The 7,387-nt window shown below is 37.2% G+C and overlaps 1 long non-coding RNA gene and 1 pseudogene across 1 annotated transcript; one reads left to right on the top strand and one right to left on the bottom strand.

The window, feature by feature from the left end:
* The first annotated feature begins 673 nt into the window (after positions 1 to 673).
* Positions 674 to 4,843, top strand: LOC136226930 (uncharacterized). The gene is made up of 6 exons (XR_010687910.1): positions 674 to 1,089; positions 1,172 to 1,258; positions 1,783 to 1,829; positions 1,983 to 2,059; positions 3,917 to 4,352; positions 4,648 to 4,843. It is a non-coding gene; the product is annotated as an uncharacterized lncRNA (long non-coding RNA).
* On the bottom strand, positions 2,627 to 3,688 carry LOC136226121 (tubulin beta-1 chain-like; annotated as a pseudogene).
* Positions 4,844 to 7,387: the final 2,544 nt, after the last annotated feature.

Raw genomic sequence — 7,387 nt, 5'->3', positions numbered from 1 at the left:
ATTTGGAAAGAGCCCCACACATTCTGGGCAAGAGTTCTGTCTACGAAATATAGGAAGGATCTTATTTTTGGGGGCTTGGTTTCAATTGTCAATCGTCGATCCCATATTTGTCGTAGTTTACAATCGGTCTTTGATTATTTTTTACAGGGTCTGGTCTGGAGTATAGGGGATGAGAAATCTACGTCGTTCTAGGATGATAGGTGGCTGGGTTCTTCTTGTCTTTATGAGTTGGTTGTGCGTAGGGTGGAGGATGAGGACCTCAACTAGAGGGTGAGTGATGTATTTGATGATAGTGGGAGTTGGAATTGGTGTAAAATTGAGCACTATTTGGATATCCCTACGTTGTTTCGTGTGAGACGTATCCTTATGGCTCATGATTCGGACATTCGGGACATGCCTAGATGGGTTAATTCTTCTAATGATAATTTTACTTGTAAAGATGCATATTCTCTTTTGATTGCTGATCATGCACTACAAAAAAAGAGACTTACAGGCACAATTAGTTAGGGACAAATTATAATTTTAGTCCTTAATTATTAGTTTTAAATTAAGATAGGGGACTATTATACTTTTTGTCTCTGATTTTCTTTAATTAAGAAAAGGGGACAAATTTAATTAACTGAAATTATAAATATTCGTACATTTAGTTTTTGAAAAAGAAAGGAACGACACACATTAGCTTTTTCCTTTGTTTTAATGTGTTGCTTCAACTCTTTCTTCCTCGTATTAGATACATTTACGTTTCCCCCATTAACCTAGATAGATGCACTTTTTTGTTTAGGGTTAAGCGTTTCTATCTCTTTATCAAAAATCCTTCCTATCTCTTGCTCTGCTACCCCTCCGTGCCAGTCGATACACCGTCTTCGTCCACAACCGGCGCCACCAAACATCCATTCTCTCTCATTTGTTCTTTCGATTTGTTTTCCTTCTCCAATTGCCTTCCTCTGTTCCTTCATTTTCCTTCCTTTCATCTCCTTGTATTTGTCTCCCAAGCCTGATCGATGAATTCAACAACAATCGACAAATTCAAGGTAACTTCCTTTGATAATGGCAATGGTTTTGATTCTCCAGATGATGTTGGTGTCCAAGGTAATTGATCATTCTCTGAGCATTTTACTGTAATCTAAATAATTTGAATCCAATTATCTAATTTCTGTTTTACATTTTTTAGGTTTTTGGAATCTATATCAGAATATATTTAGCCTGGTCAACAAATTGGGGATCAAACCAACCCCTTTATTAAACTGAGGGATTGGAGGTATGTATAATCACTTGAAACACGAATGAATAATTGAGGAGAATGTCCATAATTTTAAACATGACTTTCTGGGAAAAATAACCATGTCATCAACTTTAGTTTTAGAAAAACGAATTTATATACTGAGGATCATTCTGCAGGTTGAGTTTTTGATATTCGAAGAGCAGCCTTAGTTGCCTACCCTATTGGGAACCTTATGTTATACTCAAGTAACCAATACATATACTTTATGTTTCAACCAAAATGATTTTTTGGACTTTGAAAATATTCACTATGTTGATTGCAGTTTTCAAGGGTCCCATTGGTAGATAGATTAGCACAGCTACCTCTAATGGCTGTTGGTATGCTCTTTTATATGAAAATATGGCAAGCAATTTTTCCTACACATATCAACTATGCATTGGCTCTTTAGTGTTCCTTCTTGTCTGTTTTTATGTGTTATTAAGCAATTGTGAAGTTTAGCATTTGATTTTTATTTTGTAAATTATATGGCTTGATCATTCATCTCTACCATATATTTGTAGTGGTTGATTTTGACAACATGGAATGGCATGGAGAAAATACTATCCAAGTAAGGATTTTTTATCTGTTGTTGCCTATACTTTACTTGACAGTTGTCGGTGTCCTATTTGGAGTATTGCTGATACTTACTGCAAAGGAACTTTTCAAACCATTTGGCTGCTCAGAAAGGCTTTATTGGAATGTTTTTGGTCTGTTGTTTCAGGTTGGTTTATTTGCTCCAGCAGAGCAATGTAGTGCAGCTACATTTTGGTTTTAACTTCAGAAGCATTATATTTATAGGTAATTCATAGTCTGTATCCTTTAGTTTTGTTTTCTACTGTCTGCTTCTATTTTTTTATTATAAAAGAGCAAGCATACCACAACAAAGCCTTAGTCCCGAAATGATTCGGGGTCGGCTAACATGAACCATCATATAAAACCGTGAAATCAAGTCATGTCAGCAAAAAGAGCAAGCATACATATGAAAAAAATCCAATATTTGTACAAATGAAATTCATTGATATTTAAGAACATTCTAGTTTAAATTTCAATTCAGTGCACACATCAGCAACCCCACTTGGAAAATCCACCGTCCTCTCCTTCCTCTTCTTTTTGAATCAAACATGAAAATTTCTTATTCATGCGCTTGATAGAGAAACCTGACATTATCACCTTGAAACAGAAAAGCAAAACAATACAGAAACACATGAACAGTCATATGAAAGAAATATAGATAGATAGATAGATACAAAATGCCCATCAAACCTCATCCCAGTTTAGCAAAAATACCCATATTCCACAAGTTCTTAGCCTTCATAATTCTCTTCCACGCCTTCATCCTCATATTGCTGGTATTCTGCCACCAAATCATTCATATTGCTGGTATTCTGCCACCAAATCAGTTGCATCCTGATATTGCTGGTATTCTGCCACCAAATCATTCATATTGCTCTCAGCTTCAGTGAACTCCATTTCATCCATGCCTTCCTCGGTATACCAATGCAAGAAAGCCTTATGACGAAACATGGCAGTGAATTGCTCACTTAGCCTCCTGAACATCTCCTGAATTGATGTGGAGTTCCCTGCAAAAGTTGATGCCATCCTCAAACCCATTGGAGGAATATCACAAACACTAGACTTCACATTGTTGGGTATCCACTCCACAAAATATGATGAATTTTTGTTTTGCACATTAATCATATGTTCATCAACCTCTTTGGTGCTCATCTTTCCCTGAACCTAGCCCAGGTTCACCGCAAGCTTCCGAAGGTCTGAATTGAGCTACCCTGGGAACCTCAGGCAGCATGTTACACCACTCATTATTGCAGATATCAAGTGATTCAAATCACCAAAGCTTGGAGTGATAAGCTTTAGGGTCCTGAAACAGATATCATACAGTGCTTCATTATCAAGTACCATGCATTCGTCAGCATTCTCTACCAACTGATGCACAGAGAGAGTAGCATTGTAAGGCTCCACAATTGTGTCTGAGACCTTTGGTGAGGGGAAAACAAAGAATGTAAGCATCATCATGTTTGGGTATTCCTCTCTGATCTTTAAAATGAGTAGAGTCCCCATGCCAGAGCCTGTGCCTCCTCCAAGTGAGTGGCATACCTGAAAACCTTGCAATCAATCACAATTCTCAGCTTGCTTCTGAACAACATCAAGAACGCCATCAATCAACTCAGCTTCTTCAGTATAATGACCTTTGGCCCAGTTATTACCCGCACCAATCAACTCAGCTCCTTCAGTAAAACGAGGAATCTCCAGCTAGTCAGTTTTTTTTATACATCTGACCATTCTGTATCATAAACTAGTTGTTATTAATTCTTAAAAGTAGACGATATCATTTGTCAGAAGCATTGTTCTGCAACTTATTCAGGAAACTTGAGCATGAAAAGCTGGTTTGTTTTGAAATAAATCCGACATAGCTTTTTTCTGGTCATAATTCCTAATGTTATCATGAAACCATTTTCTTCCTTGTTTCAATGTTGTATTGTTGTTTGCTCGACTTCAGTCGGTCTTATCCTGTTTAGTTGCTATGACTCTAAAGGTTTTAACGTTTGTGTAGTTTTCCTTCCTTTTTCATTTCATCTTAGGTTGATTTTTTTCTGTATTATCTTCTTTAAATAATAGTATGCATCAATTGTTTTTCAGGCCGAACAGAATAATGAGAATCATGAGAAGATAGAGGAGGATGAGATTTTACTTTTAGTGAAGGCCTGGAAGTGCTTATTCTACGGGAAAGGACATTGATCCTGAATAATGCTTCGTCATTTGATTGCAAAGACCTGCACAATATCTCGAGTGCTGAATAATGTTCAGAAATGCAGTGAAGGAGCTTCAATATTGGATTATTCCTCATCTGTATTGTACAAAAATGGAAACAATTTTTTTGTATAGATTTTATAAGCTAAAGTCTCAGGTGTACATTTTATGTTTACAGGTGCAATTTTGCATAATTTGTGGCCACATAAAGTGGAATTAAACCTTCTAGTCTATGCCTAAGAAGCACAAAGCACAAAGTGATGATGAAGATGTTAACATGATGATTGCTTACGAAGATGCTAATGAATGAAGGAAAATTTTGAAGGTAATTTTTGCTATTTGATCCTTGTTATATTTATTTACAACATAATGTGAATAGAAATAAGAGATCAATACAAAATGCTTGGTCAAGCTGGTATTTTCTGTATAAGAACTCATAAGATCAGTGCAAACATCAACAATGTAAAACCTAAATTTCAGTGGTGTTAATAATACACTAATTCTCTTCTCAAAAAATAATACACTAATTATACTACATATGATTTTAGGAATGATGTTGATAGTAATTATTTGATTTAAGAAGGCAAATGTTAGATGACATTTTCTGTGTTCATTTGCAGATGAAGGATTTGAGAAGAATGAAACGATTCAAAGCTAAGGGGGATATGGTTAGATTGATCTTAGGAATTATGGTAGAACATATCAGAACTTATTTGGGAAGAATGAGCTCAATAAGCTTGTAGTGTTTAGTTCCTTTTGTCTAATCATTTTTTTTTGTTGAATATTACTATTACATAATAAATCTTTTTGTGTTGATTTTTTTTGTCTGATTTATGTCTATAAATTACTGATTATGGTTGTTGTTGAAAAATGAACCCGTAAATTACCGATTGAAAATCAGTAATTTACTGGTTTAAATTAATAATTCTCATATTATTTTTTTAGGGCGTGTGTCGTCCTTTATTGTAGGGACAAAAATATGTCACTGTTACATGGGGACGACAATTGTCCCTAAGAATGGAGACGACAGTCATCCCTATGAACGGGAACGAGATGTCCCTAAGAACAGGGACGACAGTCGTCCACAAGAACAGGGATGAGATGTTGTCCTTAAGAACGGGGACGATGTTGGTCCCTTATAACGTGACAAGTTAGTTCCAAAGGGGGATATGAACTATTTAAAATTTTGTCCGTTAAGGCTGACTTCTTTTCTTATGAAAAGGTTTACACAACGTCACTAAGTAGATTCAAGACACAAGCTTAGTCAACCTATGACTAAGTCTGCTTCTTTACTTGAGTCAGGAAATAGCACTTTGAGTCTATTCCTGAACTCAGCTTCTTAGTAGACTTAACTCAGCGTGAGTTCTTTACTTAGTCAGTTTTATATCAAGCAGTATATATATTAAAGGAGTTTAAGAGTTAGAAAGATATTACTCAGCAGACTTATCCTGGTTCGGCCTCTCCGCCTACGTCCAGTCTCCGGAACTCGTTCCGAGCTTTTTGAATTCTCTACTGAGCTCTTTAAAGGTAGAGCACGAAACCTTTTACAGATAGAAGCTGAGTATAACAAGAGTACCTTCCTCTATACCTCTACTCACTCCTATATCTACCGCTGAGTACTATAACCGAGTACTCAGCCTCTCATTTCTATTCTTCTAGAAATGATAAAGTGTTTGCCCTAAACAACAATTGCTAAGACACTTTAGATGATTGAAAATCACTCTAGACTTTTACACAATAATATGGAGATTGGTGTAAGGTATTTGCTCTGCTTTTCTCACAGAAACTTCAAGTCTGAATTTGGTCAGCGTTTCGACTAATTGAAGATCTGCATCGATTGAAGCAAATGGATGGCCTTTATATAGTGACACTTGAGGCACCTGGTCATTTCGAATTTTGAAATAACCGTTGGAGGGAAACGGCTTCCTGTCGTTGTCACTCTGGGCGTGCTCAGCGTCGTTGGCCAATAGGATTCTTGCATCTTCTGTCTTTGTCAGTCCACGGTAGAATGTTTCGACATTTAAGGAAAAGTCCACGAGACAGCTTCCTGCGCCTTCTGAACTTTTTCCAAAGTAGAAATACTTTGTCTAGAAGTTGAACATTGTCTGCCGCTGTCCAGACTGCATTGTCGTCCAACTCAGCAGCTTCCACTTGAAGCTTTTGCTTTGAAGACTTCTCGATCCTTCTTATGCTGAGTCGTCGTTTTGCTTGATACGGCTTCGTTTTGAACTCTTGGGCCGAATGGTCTTGATGTGTTGACTTGGGCTTGACTTCCACTTTAAGGGCCTTTGGGCTTTTTAATCTTAATGTCTTATAAACAATTAAACTCACCATTGAACAAACACATTAGTGTAATAAATCAAAGCATTTAAATTTAATGTGTTAGAATATTTTTATCATTACTTAAATACTTTTGTCAAATCAAAATCATGTGGAAAGGTGTTTCAACAGACGACAGTCGTCCCTAAGAACGAGGACCACAGTCGTCTCTAAGAACGGGGACGACAATTGTCTCTAAGAACGGGGACGACAGTTGTCCCTAAGAACGGGGACGACATCATGTTTTTTTGTCCCCTACAGAATCAAGGACGGAGGAAACAAGGATGAAAAATAGGGACGAAAAAATTGTCCCCAAAAGTATAGGGGACAAATTTTCATGTTTTTGGAGACGATTTTTGTCGTCTCTAAAAGTGATTTTTTTTGTAGTGATGGTGGTGCGGAGGTGGATGCTCGATTTGATGCGATTTGGAAGATTAAAGTCCATCATTGTATCCGGACTTTCCTTTGCTGTGTCTTCATGACAAGATTCTCACCAATTTGGAGCGGAAAAGAAGAGATTTGAGTGAGGTGGATGTTTGTTCTATTTTCCATAAGGATCCTGAGTTTATTATTCATGTGCTCAGGGACTGTCCTGTGAGCGTTCTTATTTGGCAGGGGCTTCTTCCACCGAGTTCGTAGGGGTGGTTCTTTGAGATGGCTAAAGAATCTTGGCTTATTGACTGTATGGTGGGTTCTGATAAAATGTTTGGGATTCAGAACTGGGTGAGTCTTTTTGCTGTGACGGTTCATAAACTTTGGACTTAGAGGAACTTAGAGATCTTTTGCAATGGTGAAGATATCCCGGGTGATTGAATTGCTTCGATCCATAGAACTTTGGATGGTGTTACTGCGGCTTGGGAGGTCTGGCCGAAGTTGACGTAGGGGGAGGCAGGCGGTGATAGCTCCCATTTATATAGGGTTTTTAGGATTGTTTTAGTTCGTTTTTGCTTTATTTCCTTTCAATCTCAGTATCATTTTGTTATCTTTTAGTTAAAATCAGTAATTTCCGTTACTTATGGCATTTTCTGTATTTTCAGGTGT

This window comes from Euphorbia lathyris, chromosome 4, assembly GCF_963576675.1.
Source record: "Euphorbia lathyris chromosome 4, ddEupLath1.1, whole genome shotgun sequence".
NCBI classification, from domain to species: domain Eukaryota; kingdom Viridiplantae; phylum Streptophyta; class Magnoliopsida; order Malpighiales; family Euphorbiaceae; genus Euphorbia; species Euphorbia lathyris.
The sequence above is the reverse complement of the archived record's forward strand: the minus strand, read 5'-3'. Positions and strand labels throughout refer to the sequence as shown.